The 26,184-nt window shown below is 46.0% G+C and overlaps 1 protein-coding gene across 3 annotated transcripts in view; it reads left to right on the top strand.

Moving 5' to 3' along the window:
* Nucleotides 1-26,184, top strand: part of VSIG4 (V-set and immunoglobulin domain containing 4) — a 104,393-nt gene that overhangs the window by 67,936 nt on the left and 10,273 nt on the right. The window contains exon 18 of one of the 3 annotated variants that reach the window (XM_048863318.2): nucleotides 7,280-7,350. The exons of the other annotated variants lie outside the window; for them this stretch is intronic. The gene's annotated coding sequence lies outside the window, so the exon portion shown is untranslated. Of the gene's footprint in view, nucleotides 1-7,279; nucleotides 7,351-26,184 lie in introns of those variants that run through there. 3 annotated transcript variants of the gene reach the window in all.

Consider the following 26,184-nt stretch of genomic DNA (forward strand, 5'->3'; position numbering starts at 1 on the left):
AAATTGGATCAGCCAGAGTTCCTTATTTGGGACACTGGGTAGGGGAAGGTCAAATATCCCCTGATCCCTGGTAAGTTGAAGCCATTGTAAAATGGCCTATACCCCCATCCAAAAAAACAGGTCCAGTCTTTCATAGATCTGGTAAATTATTACAGAAGGTTTGTGTGTCTGTTCAGTGACATTGTATCTGCAAGCACAGATCTATGTAAAAAAACCCAAAGCTGTATGGACAAAGGCATGGCAAGAGGGTTTTGATAAGGTAAAAAAAATCTTGTCTAAAAAGCCTATTCTAGCCAGTCCAGATTTTGACAAGGTGTTTGAACTGTGTACCGCTACATCAGACACTGGATTAGGGGCTTACAGGAGTTTAATATGGAAATTGTGTCTATAAAGGAGGGAAAAAAACATGGTGGCAAATGCCCTACCCAGGAAAGAGGGTCTTGACCTGGTGTCTCCAGGTCAGCCAGTGGCTAACCCTCCCGCAGCTTTGTAAAGCGGGAAATGTGACAGAATATGCCCCTGTGTTCGGTATGCCTTGTGAGGTATCATTTAAATACCTCATAATTTGATGATCAGTAATAGCATGGCAAAATGCACATAGCAGCATTATCTGTGCAGTTATAAACAAGCTGAGATCATGACTAAACATATGTTTTCCAGATAAACCTAGGGAGTGGTCAAACCAGTTCCTCAGAGTCAAAGGGCAAGCGATGCCTTAGCCAGGTGTAAAAAAGGCTGATGGACCATTACCTGCGAAGTGGCCATTCTTTGGCAGGAAAGGGGTCAGGGGCAAAAATCTACATCTTAGAAAAGAAACAGCATGGAGTTTCCTTCCACACAGACTGCCTGTTACCTTGCTCCCAGCTGGAAATACTTCTCAAAGGGTGGACAGGACTCTCTCTCTCTCTCCCTCCCTATTCCCTCTGCCCATCGCATTCTCTGCACCTGAAAAGACAAAGGAAGCAGCTGATGGACCCTGGGAGAGGGGTCCTGACCTAAAGAATTTGGTCAGTAAGACTGCTGAAAGCATGTGGTGAGAGAATTTCTCTTTGACTCTCATATAGTTTAAGTCAGGCACCAGAAAGAGTTTTATCTTTATTTTTCTTGTAAGCATTTCTCACTTTTATTACTTGGACTCGCTTAAAATTGATCTCTTTGTAGTTGTATTGTTTTATCTAATCCTGTGTGTTTAAATTGAAATAACTGGATAACTATTTTAAAATAATAAGCTGACATATTATTTCCTTAAAGGAATAACACACTTAATATATTTGTACTGTCCAGGAGAGTACTGGGCAATACAGGACTTACATTTCTGGGGGAAGATCCAGGACGGAGGGTGAGGCGGACGTTGGGGTCACTCTGCAGCATAACCAAGACTGGTACGAGCAAAGGTGTGGCTGGCTGGCTGCAGCACACACAGACATAGCTGGGAGTGACTTACATGCTGGAGGATGTTCGTGAGCAGTCCAGGCTAGAGGCTATAGCAGCAGGGCATTGTAAAGGGTACCCCAGGTTACAGGGCAGGGGTGATGCAGCTACTCCTTAATCTGGATTGTGCCCTGGTATGTCACACTGTGATATACAGGAGATCAGACTATATTATCCCTTTTGGCCTTAAAACTCTATGAAGCTATTAATGGTGAATTATTTGCATGGTGGACATGTAAGGGACAAAATAATACATTACAGTGATATTGCAAAACACAATCAGACTGCAGGGTTTTCCAGAGGGCAACTGAAAATCATGACTGGGTAATGTATTGCCACGTGATAATTTCTGGAGTGTTGAAAGCTTACAGGAAGGTGTTGCATGCTCATGTCTTTGCAATTCCAGTTAGAGTCCCATTTTCTGGAGTCACTCTGGGGCAAGGTGCAGACCTATTATTATTTTTTAAAAGAACCTATTTGATCTCTGTGAAGGAGCACCATCACAGCAGCAGCACCCCCCTCCAGGAATGGGGAGGGGCCACAAAGACACAGCGATGAACATGAAAATGGAGATTGAGAATAGAGGTTCAATAAAAGGGAACCGGGGGGACACTGAGCGGAGAATCCCAGACAACGCCCACTGCTCCAAAGAGATGTGGAAAAGAGCTCACCCGTCTGATAATTGGGATCAGTGGGCAGAAATCCTCCAAAGCAACAAGAGGCTCATCTCCTCATCTGAGGCCTCGTGCGAATGAAATCCTGTTACGAGGCAGACGAGTGGTGCAGCAAGCTTCCCCCAGATAACAGCATTTTGATTCCCACTGAGTTGGAAATGACTGAAATGCAGATGTTATGTGCAGTGGTGGTGTAGCTGTGTCAGTCCCAGGATATTAGAGAGACAAAGTGGATGAGGTAATATCTTTTATTAGTCCAACTTTTGTTGGTGAGAGAGACAAGCTTATGAGCTTACACAGAACTGTTCTTCAGGTCTAGGAAACTTACTCAGAGTCACAGCTAACTACAAGATAGAACAGATTATTTAGTGTAAGTAGTTAACACATATTTCAAGGGATCATTCAAGGTGCAGTGGCTTGTTAATACCCCTCCAGTCACAGGGAGGAAAGGGAGGGGGGAAGCAGCTGGGAGGGATAGTTGTAATAAGCCATAAATCCAGTGTCTCTCTTCAGTCTACCATTGTTTGTGTCTAGCAAAATCATGACTTTAGGCTCCCAGGCTCATCTTTTGAATGTGTGTGTGCAGGTTTCCGTTGAAGATGAGGACTGAGAATTCAGATATAGAGTTATTGCTTTGTGACTCTATTTCAAGTGGTCCAGCTGGTAGCAAGCCATCGTCTGTGTGATTAAAAACCACCACTACAGTTCACAAAAAGAAAAGGAGTACTTGTGGCACCTTAGAGACTAACCAATTTATTTGAGCATGAGCTTTCGTGAGCTACAGCTCACTTCATCAGATGTATACCGTGGAAACTGCAGCAGACTTTATATACACACAGAGAATATGAAACAATACCTCCTCCCACCCCACTGTCCTGCTGGTAATAGCTTATCTAAAGTGATCAACAGGTGGGCCATTTCCAGCACAAATCCAGGTTTTCTCACCCTCCACCCCCCCACACAAATTCACTCTCCTGCTGGTGCTAGCCCATCCAAAGTGACAACTCTTTACATAATCAAGTCGGGCTATTTCCTGCATAGATCCAGGTTTTCTCACATCCCCCCCACCCTCATACACACACAAACTCACTCTCCTGCTGGTAATAGCTCATCTAAACTGACCACTCTCCAAGTTTAAATCCAAGTTAAACCAGAACATCTGGGGGGGGGGGGTAGGAAAAAACACAAGAGGAAACAGGCTACCTTGTATAATGACTTAGCCACTCCCAGTCTCTATTTAAGCCTAAATTAATAGTATCCAATTTGCAAATGAATTCCAATTCAGCAGTTTCTCGCTGGAGTCTGGATTTGAAGTTTTTTTGTTTTAAGATAGCGACCTTCATGTCTGTGATTGCGTGACCAGAGAGATTGAAGTGTTCTCCGACTGGTTTATGAATGTTATAATTCTTGACATCTGATTTGTGTCCATTTATTCTTTTACGTAGAGACTGTCCAGTTTGACCAATGTACATGGCAGAGGGGCATTGCTGGCACATGATGGCATATATCACATTGGTGGATGTGCAGGTGAACGAGCCTCTGATAGTGTGGCTGATGTTATTAGGCCCTGTGATGGTGTCCCCTGAATAGATATGTGGGCACAATTGGCAACGGGCTTTGTTGCAAGGATAAGTTCCTGGGTTAGTGGTTCTGTTGTGTGGTTTGTGGTTGTTGGTGAGTATTTGCTTCAGGTTGCGGGGCTGTCTGTAGGCAAGGACTGGCCTGTCTCCCAAGACTTGTGAGAGTGTTGGGTCATCCTTTAGGATAGGTTGTAGATCCCTAATAATGCGTTGGAGGGGTTTTAGTTGGGGGCTGAAGGTGACCGCTAGTGGCATTCTGTTATTTTCTTTGTTAGGCCTGTCCTGTAGTAGGTAACTTCTGGGAACTCTTCTGGCTCTATCAATCTGTTTCTTTACTTCTGCAGGTGGGTATTGTAGTTGTAAGAAAGCTTGACAGAGATCTTGTAGGTTTTTGTCTCTGTCTGAGGGGTTGGAGCAAATGCGGTTGTATCGCAGAGCTTGGCTGTAGACGATGGATCGTGTGGTGTGGTCAGGGTGAAAGCTGGAGGCATGCAGGTAGGAATAGCGGTCAGTAGGTTTCCGGTATAGGGTGGTGTTTATGTGGCCATTGTTTATTAGCACTGTAGTGTCCAGGAAGTGGATCTCTTGTGTGGACTGGACCAGGCTGAGGTTGGTGGTGGGATGGAAATTGTTGAAATCATGGTGGAATTCCTCAAGGGCTTCTTTTCCATGGGTCCAGATGATGAAGATGTCATCAATATAGCGCAAGTAGAGTAGGGGCTTTAGGGGACGAGAGCTGAGGAAGCGTTGTTCTAAATCAGCCATAAAAATGTTGGCATACTGTGGGGCCATGCGGGTACCCATAGCAGTGCCGCTGATCTGAAGGTATACATTGTCCCCAAATGTGAAATAGTTATGGGTAAGGACAAAGTCACAAAGTTCAGCCACCAGGTTAGCCGTGACATTATCGGGGATAGTGTTCTTGATGGCTTGTAGTCCATCTTTGTGTGGAATGTTGGTGTAGAGGGCTTCTACATCCATAGTAGCCAGGATGGTGTTATCAGGAAGATCACCGATGGATTGAAGTTTCCTCAGGAAGTCAGTGGTGTCTCGAAGGTAGCTGGGAGTGCTGGTAGCGTAGGGCCTGAGGAGGGAGTCTACATAGCCAGACAATCCTGCTGTCAGGGTGCCAATGCCTGAGAGTTTAGATGAGCTATTACCAGCAGGAGAGTGAGTTTGTGTGTGTAGGGGGGTGGGGGGGATGTGAGAAAACCTGGATCTATGCAGGAAATAGCCCGACTTGATTATGTAAAGAGTTGTCACTTTGGATGGGCTAGCACCAGCAGGAGAGTGAATTTGTGTGGGGGGGTGGAGGGTGAGAAAACCTGGATTTGTGCTGGAAATGGCCCACCTGTTGATCACTTTAGATAAGCTATTACCAGCAGGACAGTGGGGTGGGAGGAGGTATTGTTTCATATTCTCTGTGTGTATATAAAGTCTGCTGCAGTTTCCACGGTATACATCTGATGAAGTGAGCTGTAGCTCACGAAAGCTCATGCTCAAATAAATTGGTTAGTCTCTAAGGTGCCACAAGTACTCCTTTTCTTTTTGCGAATACAGACTAACACGGCTGTTCCTCTGAAACCTGTCACTACAGTTCAGTTCGTTCAGCAGAGAGGTTTAGAAGGGAACGGGGTTGTGCAGCTGTCCCTCTAAGTCAGGCTTTACGCACACTGGCCTGGGTGCAGTGTGAGCAGGGGTGAAAGTAAGATAAAAAACCTTTGATAAAAGCGTGTCGGTGCTTTAATGTCGGCTGCGTACGGGCCAGTACCAGCGGCCACTTCTTACCAGTTCTCTGTACCGGTCCACTTTCACCTCTGAGTGTGAGAGAATGCTGCAGTGGAGCTGTCTACACTATTCATTTTCTGTAGATGCACAGAGGATTTCAGTCTCCAGGGGCCATCAGTCTGGAACCTCGCACAAGCTCACCTACACCATACCACGCTATATACACAGCTCCTTCCTCTGGGTCCCAGTGCACTGAAGAGTCAAGTTTTAAAGTGAACTCCACATATCATTAAGTTAAACCAAATGCAGTGGTCCAAGTGTGGTGCTTCTGAACAAGCACATTCCTCCAGGTGATCAAAATGAGAGGATTGGGCCTCAGCTACGCTCACCAAATGGCTGATTTTCAGGGAAGAAAAATGTCCCATTGTCTCTCACCATCCTGCGCAGAGCTGGAATGATCCATTGTTTCCAGTTCAGAGACCAGTCTGAGCTCAGCTTTAGTGAAGACCACTTAATAATGACGCCAGGCAGACAATTTGTGGCAGGGTCTGAATTATGGTACATTACACTTAGGTTAACCCTCTAACCCCAACTGAAAAGGGCCAATGTACTCCAGCAGCTTCTGGTTTTGTGTACAGGAGGGTATTATCCTGAATTCCCTGTAGACCCCCAAACATGCCTAACGTAATCAGTGAGAGATTGCCGAAGGAGTGCAAGGGTTAGATGATAGATGGCTACTGTTCTCTGCTCTCTTTCCATTCAGGCAAGCCAGGAGGGTGCAGATTATTGAACCCTCTCCCCCAGACAAGAACTAAGGGTACTGACCTTACCCCTCCAATTGTCCCAAGTAGTAGATGGTGCTGGTCACACTTTATATTACGGGCACATTTATAAATAGCTTATAAAGGCATAATAAATTATTAAAAGATGTGTTAATAAATGGTTCATCATTTGCTATAGTGCCCAACTGGTCAATAGATTGTCCATAGCCATGATTTCTAATCATCTGTAATACCTTTTCCTGATGTGTTTATAGCCAGTTATAGAACATATTTCTCCTGTTTGTAACATGGTAAGAGCATCTATTAATCATTTATTAACCTATTATTAAATGTACCCTTACTATAGTGTGACCAAAATACCTATTTAATGGAATGGGGAACCTGTCATAAATCTTCCCAAAGAATATATGTATATATGTTTGTACAGCACCTAGCATGATGGAATTACTATCTTGGTGAGACCTTCATCCTAAAAATATTAATGTACCAAGACAATCTGAGATGCTGCATGAATTTGAACATCAGACACTAATGATTGGCTCTGCCTGCAAATATTAAGAAATCTTGTAATGTTAGGTTCAAATGACTGTGTAGTTACTTTGTAATTTGATTTTAGTTAAAACAAAAAAGAAGTTTGGATGCTGTAGAAATCCTTCCCTCTCTATAATATCTGCACGTATCTATAACTGTGGTCACAACAGAGGCATCTGGTTGGGAGGCTGGTGAATTTCAGCTTTCTCTGGGAAATCATTTCTGCTATTTGCTAACAATACAAGGCACGGTTTTCTAAAATTCCCCAGCTCTGTGGGGAATGGGTCACTAAAACCCACAATTGCCTCATTAAGAATACAAGTCTCTTTCCTTCCCCAGCAGCAATGATGTGGAGCCAAAAGTCGTAGTCTTCTCTTTTCAGCATAGACATGTCACAAGAGAAGAGAAAAGGAAGGGATAGAACTTCCCTGAATCCTAACTCATGATGTACTTAGCAGTGGGGGAACACACCCAAGTATGAGTAAGTCCAGAGCAGAGAGCTAGAAACGCAAATCAAATGTTCTTTTCATCAGCATTTTTCATTCTTTTTCAGAACATGACCCCACATTTCAGTCATCTGCACCCTACCTGCTATCTCTGCATCCCAGAATGCTTTGTGACTGATTAAATGGTGCTCTCCAGAATCGGAACTAGGCCCCATGGTGCTTCCAAAGAATCGCTGTGATCCCAGCACCTGATGCAATGGCTAATATGGCATCTGCTGGAGTCTGAAAAAAACCACCTGTTTCCAGGGCAGTGCAGACAAATCTGCTTCAGCAGGTGACCAGAGACTGGGCATGAGGCTGGCTCACAATGCTCTCAGAGAGCTGCCAGCAACTTGCTTTAACCCCCAAGCAGGGTTGGCCTTACCATGAGGTGAACTGAGGCGGCTGCCTCAGGTGCCAGACTGTGGAGGGGTGCCACTAGGACCCAGAGTGTAAAAACTTGTGTCTGCTGCTGGTGCATATGTATTCTCTCTGCTCTAGCTGCACAGAGATGGTGGAGTGCTGTGCTGGACTAAGGGTATGTCTACACTACGAAATTAAGTCGAATTTATAGAAGTCGGTTTTTTAGAAATCGGTTTTATATATTCGAGTGTGTGTGTCCCCACAGAAAATGCTCTAAGTGCATTAAGTGCATTAACTCGGCGGAGCGCTTCCACAGTACCGAGGCAAGCGTCGACTTCCGGAGCGTTGCACTGTGGGTAGCTATCCCACAGTTCCCGCAGTCTCCGCTGCCCATTGGAATTCTGGGTTGAGATCCCAATGCCTGATGGGGCTAAAACATTGTCGCGGGTGGTTCTGGGTACATATCGTCAGCCCCCCGTTCCCTCCCTCCCCCCCCCGTGAAAGCAAGGGCAGACAATCATTTTGCGCCTTTTTTCCTGAGTTACCTGTGCAGACGCCATACCACGGCAAGCATGGAGCCCGCTCAGCTCACTTTGGCAATTAGGAGCACATTAACCACCACACGCATTATTCAGCAGTATATGCAGCACCAGAACATGGCAACGCGATACCGGGCGAGGAGGCGACGTCAGTGCGGTCCCGTGAGTGATCAGGACATGGACACAGATTTCTCTGAAAGCACGGGCCCTGACAATGCATGCATCATGGTGCTAATGGGGCAGGTTCATGCTGTGGAACGCCGATTCTGGGCTCGGGAAACAAGCACAGACTGGTGGGACCGCATAGTGTTGCAGGTCTGGGACGATTCCCAGTGGCTGCGAAACTTTCGCATGCGTAAGGGCACTTTCATGGAACTTTGTGACTTGCTTTCCCCTGCCCTGAAGCACATGAATACCAAGATGAGAGCAGCCCTCACAGTTGAGAAGCGAGTGGCGATAGCCCTGTGGAAGCTTGCAACGCCAGACAGCTACCGGTCAGTTGGGAATCAATTTGGAGTGGGCAAATCTACTGTGGGGGCTGCTGTGATGCAAGTAGCCCACGCAATCAAAGATCTGCTGATATCAAGGGTAGTGACCCTGGGAAATGTGCAGGTCATAGTGGATGGCTTTGCTGCAATGGGATTCCCTAACTGTGGTGGGGCTATAGATGGAACCCATATCCCTATCTTGGCACCGGAGCACCAAGCCGCCGAGTACATAAACCGCAAGGGGTACTTTTCGATAGTGCTGCAAGCTCTGGTGGATCACAAGGGACGTTTCACCAACATCAACGTGGGATGGCCGGGAAAGGTGCATGATGCTCGCATCTTCAGGAACTCTGGTCTGTTTCAAAAGCTGCAGGAAGGGACTTTATTCCCAGACCAGAAAATAACTGTTGGGGATGTTGAAATGCCTATATGTATCCTTGGGGACCCAGCCTACCCCTTAATGCCATGGCTCATGAAGCCATACACAGGCAGCCTGGACAGTGGTCAGGAGCTGTTCAACTACAGGCTGAGCAAGTGCAGAATGGTGGTAGAATGTGCATTTGGACGTTTAAAGGCGCGCTGGCGCAGTTTACTGACTCGCTTAGACCTCAGCGAAACCAATATTCCCACTGTTATTACTGCTTGCTGTGTGCTCCACAATATCTGTGAGAGTAAGGGGGAGACGTTTATGGCGGGGTGGGAGGTTGAGGCAAATCGCCTAGCTGCTGGTTACGCGCAGCCAGACACCAGGGTGGTTAGAAGAGCACAGGAGGGCGTGGTACGCATCAGAGAAGCTTTGAAAACCAGTTTCATGACTGGCCAGGCTACGGTGTGAAAGTTCTGTTTGTTTCTCCTTGATGAACCCCCCCGCCCCTTGGTTCACTCTACTTCCCTGTAAGCTAACCACCCTCCCCTCCTCCCTTTAATCATTGCTTGCAGAGCCAATAAAGTCATTGCTGCTTCACAGTCATGCATTCGTTATTCATTCATCACACAAATAGAGGGATGACTACCAAGGTATCCCAGGAGGGGTGGTGGAGGAGGGAAGGAAAATGCCACACAGCACTTTAAGCACAGCACTTTAAAAGTTTACAACTTTAAAATTTATTGAATGACAGCCTTCTGTTTTTTGGGCAATCCTCTGTGGTGGAGTGGCTGGTTGGCCGGAGGCCCCCCCACCGCGTTCTTGGGCGTCTGGGTGTGGAGGCTATGGAACTTGGGGAGGAGGGCAGTTGGTTACAGAGGGGCTGCAGTGGCAGTCTGTGCTCCAGCTGCCTTTGCTGCAGCTCAACCATACACTGGAGCATACTGGTTTGGTCCTGCAGCAGCCTCAGCATTGAATCCTGCCTTCTCTCATCACGCTGCCACCACCTTTGAGCTTCAGCCCTGTCTTCAGCCCGCCACTTACTCTCTTCAGCCCGCCACTTACTCTCTTCAGCCCTCCACCTCTCCTCCCGGTCATTTTGTGCTTTCCTGCACTCTGACATTATTTGCCTCCACGCATTCGTCTGTGCTCTGTCAGTGTGGGAGGACAGCATGAGCTCGGAGAACATTTCATCGCGAGTGCATTTTTTTTTCTTTCTAAGCTTCACTAGCCTCTGGGAAGGAGAAGATCCTGTGATCATTGAAAGACATGCAGCTGGTGGAGAAAAAAAAAGGGACAGCGGTATTTAAAAAGACACATTTTATAAAACAGTCGCTACACTCTTTCAGGGTAAACCTTGCTGTTAACATTACATACATAGCACATGTGCTTTCGTTACAAGGTCGCATTTTGCCTCCTCCCACCGCATGAACGGATTTTGGTTGAATGCCAGCAAACATACACTGCAATGCTTTGTTCTACAGTGATTCCCGAGTACGTGTTACTGGCCTGGAGTGGTAAAGTGTCCCACCATGAAGGACGAAATAAGGCTGCCCTCCCCAGAAACCTTTTGCAAAGGCAGAACCGCAAATGCCAGGGCAAAGTAATCCTTTCACATGCTTGCTTTTAAACCATGTATAGCATTTTAAAAGGTACACTCACCAGAGGTCCCTTCTCCGCCTGCTGAGTCCAGGAGGCAGCCTTGGGTGGGTTCGGGGGGTACTGGCTCCAGGTCTAGGGTGAGAAACAGTTCCTGGCTGTCGGGAAAACCGGTTTCTCCGCTTGCTTGCTGTGAGCTATCTACAACCTCCTCCTCCTCATCTTCTTCGTCCCCAAAACCTACTTCCGTATTGCCTCCATCTCCATTGAAGGAGTCAAACAACACGGCTGGGGTAGTGGTGGCTGAACCCCCTAAAATGGCATGCAGCTCATCATAGAAGCGGCATGTTTGGGGCTCTGACCCAGAGCGGCTGTTCGCCTCTCTGGTTTTCTGGTAGGCTTGCCTCAGCTCCTTCAGTTTCACGTGGCACTGCTTCGGGTCCCTGTTATGGCCTCTGTCCTTCATGCCCTGGGAGATTTTCAGAAAGGTTTTGGCATTTCGAAAACTGGAACAGAGTTCTGATAGCACGGATTCCTCTCCCCAAACAGCGATCAGATCCCGTACCTCCCGTTCGGTCCATGCTGGAGCTCTTTTGCGATTCTGGGACTCCATCATGGTCACCTGTGCTGATGAGCTCTGCATGGTCACCTGCAGCTTGCCACGCTGGCCAAACAGGAAATGAGATTCAAAAGTTCGCGGTTCTTTTCCTGTCTACCTGGCCAGTGCATCTGAGTTGAGAGTGCTGTCCAGAGCGGTCATAATGGAGCACTCTGGGATAGCTCCCGGAGGCCAATACCATCGAATTGTGTCCACAGTACCCCAAATTCGAGCCGGCAACGTCGATTTAAGCGCTAATCCACTTGTCAGGGGTGGAGTAAGGAAATCGATTTTAAGAGCCCTTTAAGTTGAAATAAAGGGCTTCATTGTGTGGACGGGTGCAGGTTTAAATCGATTTAACGCTGCTAAATTCGACCTAAAGTCCTAGTGTAGACCAGGGCTAAGGGGGGCACAAGAGACATAACAGGCAGGCAGGAGAAAAGGTGAGAGGGAATAACAGAAAGCAGCGGGAGCTGCAGGGAGAGAGAGGAGGAGGAGTCTCTTCTGTACCTCTCTAGCACTCTCAGGAGCCTGGACTGATTAACACCAGCTTCTCAGGCCATGTCTCCACTACAAAAGTACTCCGATTTTAGAGAAGTCGATTTTTGGGAACAGATTGTATAAAGTCGAGTACATGCGTCCACACTAAGCACATTAATTCGGCAGTGTGCGTCCACAGTACCGTGGCAAGCATCGACATTCCGAGCAGTGCACTGTCGGTAGTTATCCCACTGTTCCCGCAGTCCCCGCTGCCTATTGGAATTCTGGGCTTCCAATGCCTGGTGGGGCCAAAAATTTGTGGTGGGTGGTTATGGGTAAATGTCATCAGTCAACCCTCCCTCCCTCCATGACAGCAATGGCAGACAATCATTTCACGCCCTTTTCCCTGGATTGCCTGAGCAGACACCATAGCACAGCCAGCATGGAGCCCGTTCAGCTCACTGCAGCCCTGTAAACACCTCGCACATTATCGTGCAGTTTTTGCAGAGCCAGCACCTGAAAAACCAGGTGAGGAGGCGACGGCAGCGTGGTGATGAGGACATGAACACAGATTTCTCTAAAACCGTGGTCCCCGGCAATTTGGAGATCATGGTGTTAATGGGGCAGACTCATGCCGTGGAATGCCGATTCTGGGCTCCGGAAACAAGCACAGAGTGGTGGGACCGCATAGTGTTGCAGGTTTGGGATGATGCCCAGTGGCTCCAAAACTTTCGCATGCGTAAGGGCGCTTTCATGGAACTTTGTGACTTGCCTTCCCCTGCCCTGAAGCGCAAGAATACTAAGATGAGAGCAGCCCTCACAGTTCACAAGCAACTGGCAATAGCCCTGTGGAAGCTTGCAATGCCAGGCAGCTACCGGTCAGTCGGTAATCAATTTGGAGTGGGCAAATCTACTGTGGGGGTTGTGTGATGCAAGTAGCCAACACAATCATCGAGCTGCTGCTATCAAAGCTAGTGACTCTGGGAAATGTGCAGGTCATAATAAATGGCATTGCTGCAATAGGATTCCCTAACTGTGGTGGGGCTATAGACGGAACGCATATCCCTATCTTGGGACCGGACCACCAGGGCAGCCAGTACATAAACCGCAAGGGGTACTTTTCAGTGGTGCTGCAAGCACTGGTGGATCACAAGGGATGTTTGACCAGCATCAACGTGGGATGGCCAGGAAAGGTTCATGACGCTCTCACCTTCAGGAACTCTGGTCTGTTTAAATGGCTGTAGGAAGGGATTTACTTCCCAAACCAGAAAATAACTATTGGGGATGTTGAAATGCCTGTAGTTATCCTTAGGAACCCAGCCTACCCCTTAATGCCCTGGCTTATGAAGCTGTACACAGGCACCCTGGACAGTAGTAAGGAGCTATTCAACTATAGGCTGAGCAAATGCAGAATGGTGGTAGAGTGTGCATTTGGACATTTAAAGGGTCGCTGGCGCAATTTACTGACTCACTCAGACCTCAGTGAAACCAGTATTCCCATTATTATTGCCGCTTGCTGTGTGCTCCACAATCTCTGTGAGAGTAAGGGGGAGACATTTATGGTGGGGTGGGAGGTTGAGGCAAATCGTCTGGCTGCTGAATATGCGCAGCCAGACACCAGGGCGGTTAGAAGAGCACAGCAGGAAGCACTGCGCATCAGAGAAGCTTTGAAAACCAGTTTCATGACTGTCCAGGGTACTGTGTGACACTTCTGTTTGTTTCTCCTTGATGAAAACCCGCCCCCTTGGTTGCCTCTAAATTCCCTGTAAGCCACCTGCCCTCCCCCCTTCAATCACTGCTTGCTTGCAAAGGAAATAAAGTAACTATCATTTTAAAAACATGCATTCTTTATTAATTGATTATTAAAATACAGAGATAACTCACAAGGTAGCCAGGTGGGGTGTGGGAGGAGGGTAGGAGGGAAAGAAAAGGCCACTTCAAAACTTGTTGAATGATAGCCTTCTGTTGCTTGGGCTGTCCACTGGGGTGGAGTGATTGGGTGCCTGGAGCCACCCCTCCCCGCGTTCTTGGGGGTCTGGGTGAGGAGGTAATGGAACTTGGGGAGGAGGGAGGGCAGTTAAAGAGGGGCTGCAGCAGCAGTCTGTGATCCTGCTGCTGTTCCTGAACCTCCACCGGACGCCAGAGCATGTCTGTTTGATCCCGCAGTAGCCCCAGCGTTGCATCATGCCTCCTCTGATCTTCCTGCCACCACCTCACCTCACGTTCATCGTCTGCTTTCCTGTACTCTGCTACATGTTCTGCTGAGCTCTGTCAGTGCCGGACGACTGCATGAGCTCAGAAAATATTTCATCGCGCGTGCGTTTTTTCACCACCTTATCTGAGATAGCCTTTGGGACGGAGGAGGGAGGCTTGAAACATTTGCAGCTGCTGGAGGAAAAAAAGGGAGTGAAGTATTTAAAAAGATACATTTTACAGAACAATGGCTATACTCTTTCACTGTGAACAATGCTATTCACATTACATAGCACATGTGATTTTGGTACAAGGTCTCATTTTGCATCTTTTATCGAGTGCCTGCAGCTTTGGTGTTAGAGATCACACATGCAGTGCCGGGCAACAGAATTCAGCTTGCAGGCAGCCATGGTAATCCATAGTCTTTTGGCTTCTGCAACCTTCATAACAGCAGCGCCCTCCTCGCCCATACCAAGCAAAGCCTGTTGAGTTGGCCATTTAGTGCTGTGGTTTTCCTGTCTACGTGCAGCAGAAACCAAACTAACCCCCCCCCCCCATCCAATTATCTGGGATGATCACTTTACCCCTCCCCACACCGCATGGCTGGTATCATGGAAGATCCCTGCTAGCCAAATGCGAACAGCTCAGCACCAATGCCCCCCTCCCCCCAACCATGTGGCTAACTGTGGGGAGGATTTCTTTTCAGCCACAGGCAAACAGGCCAGTAGGAACGGCCACCTCTGAATGTCCCCTTAATTAAATTCCCCTATTTCAACCAGATTACCATGAATGATATTACTCTCCTGAGGATAACACAGAGAGATAAAGAATGGATGTTGCTTGAATGCCAGCAAACACTGGGACCATACGCTGCCAGGCTTTGTCATGCAATGATACCAGATTACTTGCTACTAGCATGGCGTGGTAAAGTGTCCTACCATGGAGGATGGAATAAGGCTGCTCTCCCCAGAAACCTTCTGCAAAGGCTTTTAGAGTACCTTCAGGAGAGCTTCATGGAGATGTCCCTGGAGGATTTCCAGTCCATCCCCAGGCATGTTAACAGACTTTTCCAGTAGCTGTACTGGCCACGAATGCATCCCAAGTCCTCAGGGCTAATTAATCATTAAAAAACGCTTGCTTTTATAACATGTATTATATTTAAAAAGGTACACTCACCAGAGGTCCCTTCTCTGACTTGGTTGGTTTCGGAGGGTATTTCAGTCAGGTTGATAAAAAGATCCTGGCTGTCAGGGAGAACAGTGTGCTGTGTGCTATCCTCAAGCTTGTCCTCCTCCTCCTCATCTTCCCTGTCCACAAAATCCTCAGGCATGGCGGAGAGTACCCCATCATCGGAGTCCATGGACAGGGGTGAGGTAGTGGTGGCGGCCCCCCCTTAGAATTGCATGCAGCTCAGCGTAGAAGCAGCATGTCTGGGGCTCTGTCCCGGAGCATCCGTTTGATTCTTTGGTTTTCTGGTACGCTTGTCCGAGCTCCTTAAGTTTCACACAGCACTGTGTTGTGACCCTGCTGTAGCCTTTGTCCCTTATGGCCTCAGAGATTTTTTGAAATGTTTTGGCATTTCATCTTTTGGAACGTAGTTCTGATAGCACGGATTCCTCTCCCCGTACAGCAATCAGACCCAGTACCTCCCGTTCAGTCCATGCTGGAGCTCTTTTTCAATTCTGGGGCTGCATGGTTATCTGTGCTGATGAGCTCTGCATGATCACCTGTGCTGATGAGCTCACCTGGCCAAACAGGAAATGAGATTCAAAAGTTCCCAGGGCTTTTCCTGTACACCAGGCCAGTGCATTCCAGTTCAGAGTGCTGTCCAGAGCGGTCACAATGGTGCACTGTGGGATAGCTCCCAGAGACCAATACCTTCGAATTGCATCCACACTAACCCTAATTCAAAACAGCGATGTCGATTTCAGCGCTAATCCCCTCATTGGGGAGGAGTACACAAATCGGTTTTAAGAGCCCTTTATATAAAAAAATGGCTTTGTTGTGTGGACGGGTGCAGGGTTAATTCGATGTAACGCTGCTAAATCCGACATAATCTCGTAGTGTAGACCGGGCCTCAGGGAGCTTCCTGTTTCCTGCTGCTTCCCTGAACCTACTTGAGGAGAACAGGCAGTCAGCTGAAGTAAGAGCCAGGTAGGCCCTTAAGATGCTGAGATCTTCCCTCACTCAGGCCCTGTTACCAGCCTGCTTATTTGTCCCCTTCAATTGAGTGTTGAGAGCCACTATAGCTGGCACAGAACAGCAGTCATGAGTGAAAGAAGAAAACGCTCCTCTGGGCAGCATTCAGAAAAAGAAAGAAAGCAAAAGAAGCTTTTCTATCTAAGCAGGAAGGAGCTCTCCTGAGATACATAGACACAAATGTTCATGGTGAGCCTTCTGGCACCAGTGAGGATGTGAGTGGTGAGGAGATGCCTGATCTTCCAGTTAGTCAGAGTGCAGATGACCTGGCAGCTACTGCAGCATCCATATCTCCATCACAAATGGATGTAACCATGCACATTCCTGAAGAAAAGTGTAGATCAGAGAAGAGTGTGGTGGAGGCGCAAGAAACAGCTGCTGCTGAGTTTACTTCCTTTAGTCTAGATGATCCAGGGCTGTGGACCCACTTGAGCAGTAGCCTGAGGGACTTCCTTGTACTGCATGGGCCACAGCAAGTGAAAAACTTCATGTTCCCCAAAGACAACGAAAATAGAAGTTTCCATCCAACACATTACTGGCATGAAATCCCCAATAGTGACTAAGTGGAGAGGCCATGGCTTATGTACTCAAAACCCCAGAATGCTGCATACTGTTTTTGTTGCAAACTCTTCCAGTCTAATGTTCCAGCCACATTGGGTTCTACAGGAACAAAGGACTGGAAAAATCTGGCTAGAAATCTGGCATGCCATGAGAAGGCAGCAAATCACCAGAGAGCATTCTATAGGTGGAAAGAGCGTGAGATGAGACTAAGGTTAAAGGCCATCATAGATGATCAGCATCAAGAGACGATTGCATCAGAGTCTCTTTCCTGGCAAAATGTTCTGGAAAGGCTCATTGCCATTGTGAGAATGCTTGGTACCCAAAACCTAGCACTGCGTGGCATTTCAGATCAGCTGTATGTGCCAAACAATGGAAACTTCCTTAAAATTGTGGAGCTGATGGCTGAGTTTGATGCTGTACTCCAGGAGCATCTAAGAAGAGTCACCACCCAAAAAATGCACACACACCACTACCTTGGAAAAACAATTCAAAATGAGATCATACAGTTACTGACAACAAAAGTCAAACAGAAAATTGTGGCAGATCTGAAGTCAGCAAGATATTATTCTGTTATTCTGGACTGCACACCTGACATCAGCCATATGGAACAAATTTCTTTAATGGTGCGTTTTATAACAACAACAGAACCTGGTGAAAATGTCCCTGCAATGGTGACTGTCAGAGAGCATTTTCTAGAATGTATGGACATTGATGATACTACAGGAGCTGGTATGACAAATGTGCTTCTTAAAAAGCTGGAAGATACGGGAATTGCAATAGCTGACATGAGAGGTCAGCGCTACGATAATGGTGCCAACATGAGAGGAAAGAACAGAGGAGTGCAGACACGGATCCGAGAGTTAAACCCTCAAGCTTTTTTTGTCCCATGCAGTTCTCATTCATTGAACTTGGTGGTCAGTGATGCAGCATCAGCTTCTAGTAAGGCTGCTGAATTTTTAAATGTAATTCAAAGCATCTATGTATTTTTCTCTGAATCGATGGCAAATTTTGAAGCAACATCTGGGAACATCCGCTCTGACAGTGAAACCACTGAGTACCACATGATAGGAAAGTCGAGTGGAGGCGATAAAGCCTATCAAACACCAAACTGGGAAGACAGATGATGCCATAGTTGCCATTAGGGAGGATAATGTATGACAGGAACTGTTCACGGGAGAACAGTGGCAGAGGGAAATGGAATCACCAGAAACATACATAACTTCAAATTTCTGTGTGGCTTAGTGTTGTGGCATGACATACTGTTTGAAATAAATGTTGTAAGCAAGAGACTCCAAGGTGTTGACCTTGATATATCTGGAACAATGGAACAACTGGACAAAGCAAAGTCATACCTACAGTCTTACTGGTCAGATGAGGGATTTCAAAACGTTCTGAAGAGTCCACAGAAGTTGGCAGAGGATCTTCACACTGAAGCTATTTTCCCACCCATTCAAAAATACAAGAGTCACCGAAGAAGAAGACATTTTGATTACGAGGCATGGGATAATCCCATAAGAGACCCCAAAGAACAATTCGAAGTTGAATTCTTTAACCAGGTGCTAGACTGTGCAATACAGTCAGTTGAAGAACATTTCATGCAGCATAGGGAACACAGCAGTATATTTGGGATGTCGTATGATATTCCAAAACTCCTCACTATACCTGAAGAAGACCTACACCAGCAATACAGGGCACTAGAGACAGCGTTGACATATGATGACATGCGCGATATTGATGCGAGTGATTTAGGTGATGAACTGAAAGCCCTTTCAAGATACATTTCAGCAGGATCAACTCCAAAGGCTGTTCTGGAATATTTGTGCACAAATAAGATGACCACCCTCTTTCCAAATGCTTTTGTTGCTCTGCGCATACTTCTAACACTTCCTGTAACAGTTGCCAATGGAGAACGCAGCTTCTCCAAGCTGAAGTTAATAAAAACACATCTACCCTCCACAATGATGCAGGAGAGGCTGGTCGGCCTTGCAAGCATCCCAACAGAGCACGAGCTGGCCCAGACTGTGGTCCTTTAGCAGTTCAAATCTTTGCAACCAAGGAGGCACAGAAAGCACCACTTTGATTACTCAAACAGATAAAAACGCCAGTGTTTACTATGCAGACAAGAAAAGTTTCAACAATTTCCTTTTTTGGCCATGTGTGCTCTTTTTAAACCTAGTTTTCTCTTTTATTTAACTCTTTCTAAATGCTCTTTTCTTAACCTACCCTTATATTTAATACACCTTTTATATTTATTTCAAATTTTTCTATTCTTTAATAACATGCCAAACTAGGCCTTTAAAATCATCTCTCCTTACTCAACCTCACCAAAAATCTCTCTTTTTTTAATAACTTGCCTCTCTTCTTTCAAACTAACCCTTTAAAAACAAAAATCGAAATTTTTTAAAGTTCTATCTTTCTATTCTTTAATAACATACCATACTAGGCCTTTAAAATCATCTCTCCTTATGAAACCTCACCAAATAACCTTTCTTTCCCTTTTTTCCTCTAAACCTTACCCAAACTTTCTTTTTTATCTTTAAACTCTCTCACTCTGTTCTTTTAACCTTTTGCACTAAATGTATCAAAGCACAAGCACACAACACTCCCCCATTCAAAGATAACATTTTTTCAAAATGGCTGATGGCGCCAAGCTTTGGCACCAATGGAAATGGGGATGGAGGGCGGGACATAAGCCCTAAATGGGGTATGGAAACCTCTCAAAAATACGTGGTGATGAATACTATTGATGTATATAGTACTACCGCTATCGGTTCCTTCATTAGCTGAAGTGTCAGAGAACTGCAAGATGGAAGCTGGAAAGTGTGTAGTGAATAAGGCCGAGTATTGCAGGAAGAGAAAGAAGCAGGTCATGGGTAAGGTAATTAAATGCTGCCCTGAGGAACAGGATTCTATGCCTGCTCAGCCACAGAGCTCCTGAGTGATTCTAGGAAAGTCATTTAAACCAAACTTTTCACGGTGGTCCCCAATTGTGTGTTCCTCATTTTCTGAGTGCCTAACTCGGTAACCCAAGGTCCCATTTGCAGAAGTGCTGAGCACTCACCGCTGTAACTGAAGTCAATGGCAGCTGTGCTTTGAACATAGAACATACTATGTAATGTTAAGGACTTTGAAAAATCAAGTCCTAGGTGTCTCAAATTGGGCACCCAAAATTAGTGGATTCTTTTGACCTTAATCTCTCTGTTCCTCAGTTCCTCATCACAGGGGTATTAGTTAAGCACTCCAAAATGATTGTGATAAGTGCCATAGAAAAGCCCAGGAGATAATTAATAATTCTGCCTTCAAAGCAGGGTTTGAAAGTGTGCAGTAAATAAGGCATGGGGCCCACACATTGAACAGTAAGGATAAAATAAAGTTTTCAGTGAGCACTATCCATCCTGTGCACTGAATAAGGCAGGGGCTCTGACAGAAAAATATTATGTACTCAGGTAGTTAAAGACTGTATCATAATAAATATGGTCAAGCAGGCCAAATTCAGGTGCACAATCTTAATTCAGGCAGTTCCTAACTTCGGAGTGTTTGACTTTTCAACCTCAAAAATGTTCTTTTGTTTGTGTGTGTGTGGTTTTTATATATATATAAAGATGGCCATTGAGAAAAGAATGGAAAACATGAAAGAGAAGAAGGCAGAAAAAATAGCAAGTTTTAAAGAGACGCAAAGGAAGCAATCACTTGAAAAAAAATCAAGTGAACGGTAAGCAAAGTAGATAGACTCAAGGTAAATATGAAATGGAAAAGAAAAGAATATTAGAATCTTCTTATTAACTCCATCCTTTGTTAGGATCTCTCCTATCTGTAGAATAGTCACACAATACCTTCGGCCACCAGTAAAATGTAACTTGTATTTTTTGTGAAAGAAGGAAGGAAAAGAGAGGAGCCAGCAACAGCCACTCTAGATCCCAGATGATATAATAAGTGAAGAAAAGGAAGTGTTGCTGACTTGGCTTCTGATCCTGGCAGAGCGGGTCTGTCTCACTGAGTTCAGCATAAGAGAGAAATAGCTGCAGTCCTGTGAAGAATGGAAAAGTTAATGTGGCTAGGGGCACTTGTGAATTCCTTCATCTTTTGCAATGGTGAGTAAATGCAAATATTTTCATATTCAGAGAAAGTTACTCTACAGGTGCAGAATATGCCTGTGTGTGTTAGTTGATCGTTTGTATAGGTGTGTTGATGGAAAAATAAATATTAAAAATGCTGTGAAAACCAGAACCTTGATTCTGCAGCTAATATACATTTATAGTCATTTTGCATCACATACAACTGGGAGATGTTTTTGAGAATGTAACAAACAGCCCAGTATTAAACAATTTGTCAGATGTAATGTGCCCAGAGTTAGAACAAAATAAGATTGTTCAGGATACTGGGAGGGTTTTTTCTCTGGCATTTTAGTTTCTGAAAAATTCATTGTATGGTTGGAATATGTTCATTCTTTTGGAACGTAACAACTTTTCAGAATTCTACTGGTGGGTATCGTAATTACAGTGCTGGCTATAGCTGTACCCATGGCTCACCTCCAGAGAGACTCTGATCTCCATAACTCTGTTATTCTAGGCTACACTCATGTAATTGAGATCAGAATCTGAGCTGTCATTTTATATAGTGCTGCAGTTTCAAATGAAATGTGCTCGCATTTTACTAGTAAATCTGCACTGCATTAGGAAGAACTTGGAAAACAGGATAAGGGGAAAATGTTGATACTGATTTGAAAGGTGTGCGTGGAAGCCCAGAATTACTCCCATGTTTTAGAAAAGAAGGTGGGTTTGTTATACAAAAGTAGAAGAAGTTTAGATGTATGTGAACTCCTATTTCAGTTGCTTACTTGGAGTTCTGTTTTAAACTGAGTTAAAAGTAACAGGAAGCTTTCAGAAAAGGAGACCTTTTCGAAAACTAAAAGCTGGACTTTGAGGAAAATTCTGAAGCCATTTGCTAATGAGATGCTGCAGTTCTCAGACTATTTATGAAATTTGGACGGCTATCTGATAAACTGGAAGAGTGAGCCTAGACTCACAGAACTTGGAGATGAGATAAGGATTGTGGCTCCAAATGCAAACCTGCCCATAGTTCTGATCCAGTGCTCTGGTTGGATTTCATCTTATAAAGATGGCCATGAACCAAGAAGACCAGATGCAGATCTGGACCTCCCCAAAGAATTCTTGTCCCAGTTCACAGATTTACTGTATGAGACCAGAGATTCAGGGAACAATTTTATGCCACTAGGAATATGGGGGATTGGGAGAGGAGGAGGGGAGAGGGTCTAAAAGAGATTGTCCCACTCTTATGGAATGGTCCAGAAAACGAAAAGGTTTGAAAATTTGTACTATTCTAGAAGGTTAGCTAACCATTCCTCTGACCAATGGAGGAATGTTCTCTAAAATACATCCTCCATGGTTTTGGCCAGTTTACTTTTAAATCCCCCTAGTGATGGGAACCCCATAATTTCCCTTGGGAAGCTACAACCCAGTTAAACAGCTCTCACTGGTAGGAAATATTTCCTATTCAGAAATGTTTCAGCATCAGTTTTCTTTTGCTCTGTTTATCCCATTACAGCTAGTTGTCTCTCCTTTGGGATATAATAATTGTATCACTCTGCAAAATGCAGCAAGCTCTGGGCTGAAACACAGCAGCTGTTTAACAGCACGAAGCAACAATGCACACTCCGGGAAATATGGAGTAAAGGTTGATAAGTTTCCAGTTAACTTTACCAGAAAGGGGGTAGGGGTGGGGCAAAGCATATAGGTTCCTTAAAATACAGCTAGGTAGGTAGGACAATGCAAGTTTTTTCATAAAAACATGTCCCTCTTTACCAAGAGCAAAAGACCAGGTTATGTTCTGTAAATCCCCAATATAGACTCTACATTTCTTGGAGCTCTCCCAAATCTGACCCTGTTCAACTCATACAAGCTGAGAAGATTACACAACCAGCTACTACTGAGCATACTGCAGGGCTGTTCCATTCAGCATATACGTTAGACTTCAGCTCTTCCGTTCCAACATGGTTTTTTTCATTCTGTCTTCCTTAAATCATATTTGTTTTTTCCTAGCCTACTCCCCTAAAAGGCCCAGCCCCCTTTGAGCCCAGCTGTGTCATTCTTCATTTCTAAGATAACTTGGACTTTCAAAACATTTGGAATATATTATATATATTTCACTCCGCTCCAGTTCACAGTATAAATAAAAGAACGACCCCCAAAGCTGACTCTGAAGCTAAGCTCTTCCCAGCTGGAAAAGGTTCCATTTAGAGCTACCATGCTCACCACTTCCTGTTTTCAAGTTTTCTATTTGTATCCAGCTAGCTCCTGTGGTTCGTTTGCTTCTTGTCATTTTTTTGGACAAAGTTTAGAGTATTTTCTTGTTTGTTGTTGCAGCGTGTTCTGTTTAGGAGACTTTTTATAAAATTTCTGAAAATCAGTGTCAGTGATCTGGCCTTTGTATGACCAGATGTGTATTCCTTCTCCTCCCTCCCCCCACCCCCATTCCAGGTCTCATTATTGCAATATTCAAAGTGAATCTTTTCTGAATCTGACACCAGGGCTTTCATTATGATTGAAGTAGACATAGTTCCCAAAGAATGCATCCCAGTCTTTGCATCTGCCCAGGCATGTGATCTCAAATAATGTCGGCATGTCTGAGGTTTGTTATAAGTGGCAGAGGACCCATGTCCTGCAGCCCAAACTCCGTGAACACTCCTCGTCATGTCGGTTGGTCTGGAACATCTGTGACTTGTAGGATGAGAGGGGAATCTGTGAGTGTTCAACCTTAGCTTCTCTGGGGAGACTTCCAGCAAGCAGGCAAGAAGTACTAATTGGCATGGCAATGCTGGGGATGTGGTCACCTATGATAAGAAGTTGGCAGAGACCCACCACCAACTTTCACATAATGCAGGCCAAAGAACTGTTTAGTACCAAGAGCTTGATAATGACTCTTAGTGAGATTGCCCTGGTCTAGATGATAACCAAGACTCTCCCTTTTAATCTTGCTTCTGCTCATTGTTCTAGTTTTCCCAATAATTCTCCATAACTGATTCCTAGACATGGGTATTCACAGTCCTCTGCTGCATGTAATGTGTAGATGCCAGATCCTCAGCTGGTATAAATCTGTGTAGCTCCATTGATCTCAGTAGAGTCATTTGTCTCAATAAGGCTACACAGATTTATACCAGCTGAGGATCTAGTGCATTGTATTTATTTGGTATTTTGTTTGCACAACACAGATAGCTTCTATGCCTTTAATGCCTTAGACACTGGACATTAGGATTTTAAAATACAAAGAGAGCTGAGAGAATACAAAATACATTCATAGCTGTTAATAAGAATTTCACAATATTCAAGGAAAACTATTGCAAGACTCTGGACAATATTTGAGAAACAAATGGAAATGCTCCAATGGAAACTTTAAGAGCTGGGAAACTTTCCATCTCTGTTTTCAAAGTTCAAGATTGAATATTGAGACAAAGGGGCAGGTTCTCATCTCAGGTATACTGGTGTAAATGCAGAGTAAACCTACTACAGTCTGGATTTCCTTGGTGTAACTAAATGCAGAATTTGGCACTAAATACATTAAAGGCATTAGAACAGTGGGAATGACTTTTTGTTCCTCCTTCCTCCCATATATGATAGACAGGTGTGTGTGAAGGGATGGGAGGAGCAGTGGCTAGTCATGTTGTGAAAGGAATTTGCATGGTAGAGTATTGGGGCACCATGTCCAAGCTAGGATGACCAGATAGCAAGTGTGAAAAATTGGGATGGGGGTGGTGGGTAATAGGTGTCTATATAAGAAAATGCCCCAAATATCAGGACTGTCCCTACAAAATCGGGACATCTGGTCACCCTAGTCCAAGCAGAACACTAAGGAACTCCTTGGAGCTGAAAGATCCAAAACAACCAGTTGTACTTAGAGGTAATATGAATATGTAACCATAGTCCTAGGAAAAGGAGGTAATGGTGCTCCTTTCTGTGGACCTGTGGTCAGCACAGCTGGGATGTTACATTCAGATCTACTACATCTCAGCAGAAAGGTACTGAAAATGGGAGTGAGTTCAGAGAAGAGCAACAAAAATAACCAGGGAGCTGGAAGAAGCTGCAGTCAGTGGTCTGACTGACCGTCCTGGATTCAGATGGTAATAAAAAACAGCACGTATAAGATGGTTGTCGGGAGTGACTGTCTGTGTCTGTGGCTTGGTGAACTCAGCCTGGTGGTGCATCCAGCATGGTTTGGTGTTACTGATATTCTTTCCTCTTTTATTTCCATCCCTCCTTTCCTGCTTTCTGCAGCCATGCTGGAACTGACTGGCCCCCACGACATTGAAGGGACATGGAAGAGTTCAATCACCTTGCCATGTGTCTATGTGCCTTCCCAGGACTTTGTGCAGCAAACAGTCATTTGGACCCTGGACCGAGATCAAAGCCCTGCCACCGTCTTTCGAAGGGATAGCTCTGGTGATCACATCATGTTGTCACGGTACAGAGGTAGGCTCAGCATCCCAAAATACAGGCCAGGGGATGTCTCTCTTGAAATTGAGAAGCTTGAAATACCAGACAGTGGACACTACACTTGCAAAGTCACCTGGAGAGCCCAGAACAACAGCCTGCTAACAAGGGAGAGAACCACTACAGTTAAGGTTGTTAAAGGTAAATCCAGTAATAAACCCTTGCACCTATGTAGCATTTGTCAGTCATAAAGCACTTGACTGAGCTGGCTACATATCTTTTGGGGATGGGGTTATGCAGATGGACTTCCATGCCACACTGACTTCCACATCCACAGAGTTGGGGCCAGCGTTTCCCATGGATTCTGGAGCTACATGCCTCTTCCTCACTGCACTGGCAGCTAGGGATCCTGGCAGCTCTGGTCAGCACTGCTGACCAGGCCATTGACTGTTCGGTTGGCGGTACCGCGGAGCGGGGCTGGCAGGCTCCCTGCTAGCCTCTGTGCCGCCTGGCTCCCAGGAAGCAGCCAGCATGTCCCCGCTCTGGCTTCTATGTGTAGGGGCAGCCAGTTCCAGCCCAGAGCACCCTCCTGCACCCCAAACACTCATCCCCTGCACCACCCCAGAGCCGGCACCCCCAGCCGAAGCCCACCCCCCCCCAACCCCCTGCCCCAGCCCAGAGCCCCCTCCCGCACTCCAAACCCCCCCGCCCGGAGCCCCCTCCTGCACCCCACATCAGAGCCTGCACCCGCAGCCGGAGCCCACCCCCCTGGACCCCAACCCCCTGCCCCAGCCTAGAGCTCCCTCCCACGCCCTGAACCCCTCATTTCTGGCCACACCCCAGAACCTGCACCCCCAGCCCAGAGCCCTTACCTTCTCCCACACCTCAACCCCCTGCCTCAGCCAGGAGCCCCTTCCCATACTCCGAACCCCTTGGCTCCAACCCCCCCCCAGCCCGGAGCCCCCTCCTGCACCCCCAAATCCCTCATCCCTGGCCCCACACTGGAGCCAGCAACCCCAGCTGGAGCCCTCACCCCCTCCCGCACCCCAGCCCTCTGAGGCAGCCCTGTGAAAATGAGCGAGTGAGTGAGAGTAGGGAGAGCGAGCAACAGAGTGAGTGGGGCGGGGCCTCAGAGAAGGGGCGGG

Source organism: Caretta caretta, chromosome 9 (assembly GCF_965140235.1).
Source record: "Caretta caretta isolate rCarCar2 chromosome 9, rCarCar1.hap1, whole genome shotgun sequence".
Taxonomy (NCBI): Eukaryota; Metazoa; Chordata; order Testudines; family Cheloniidae; genus Caretta; species Caretta caretta.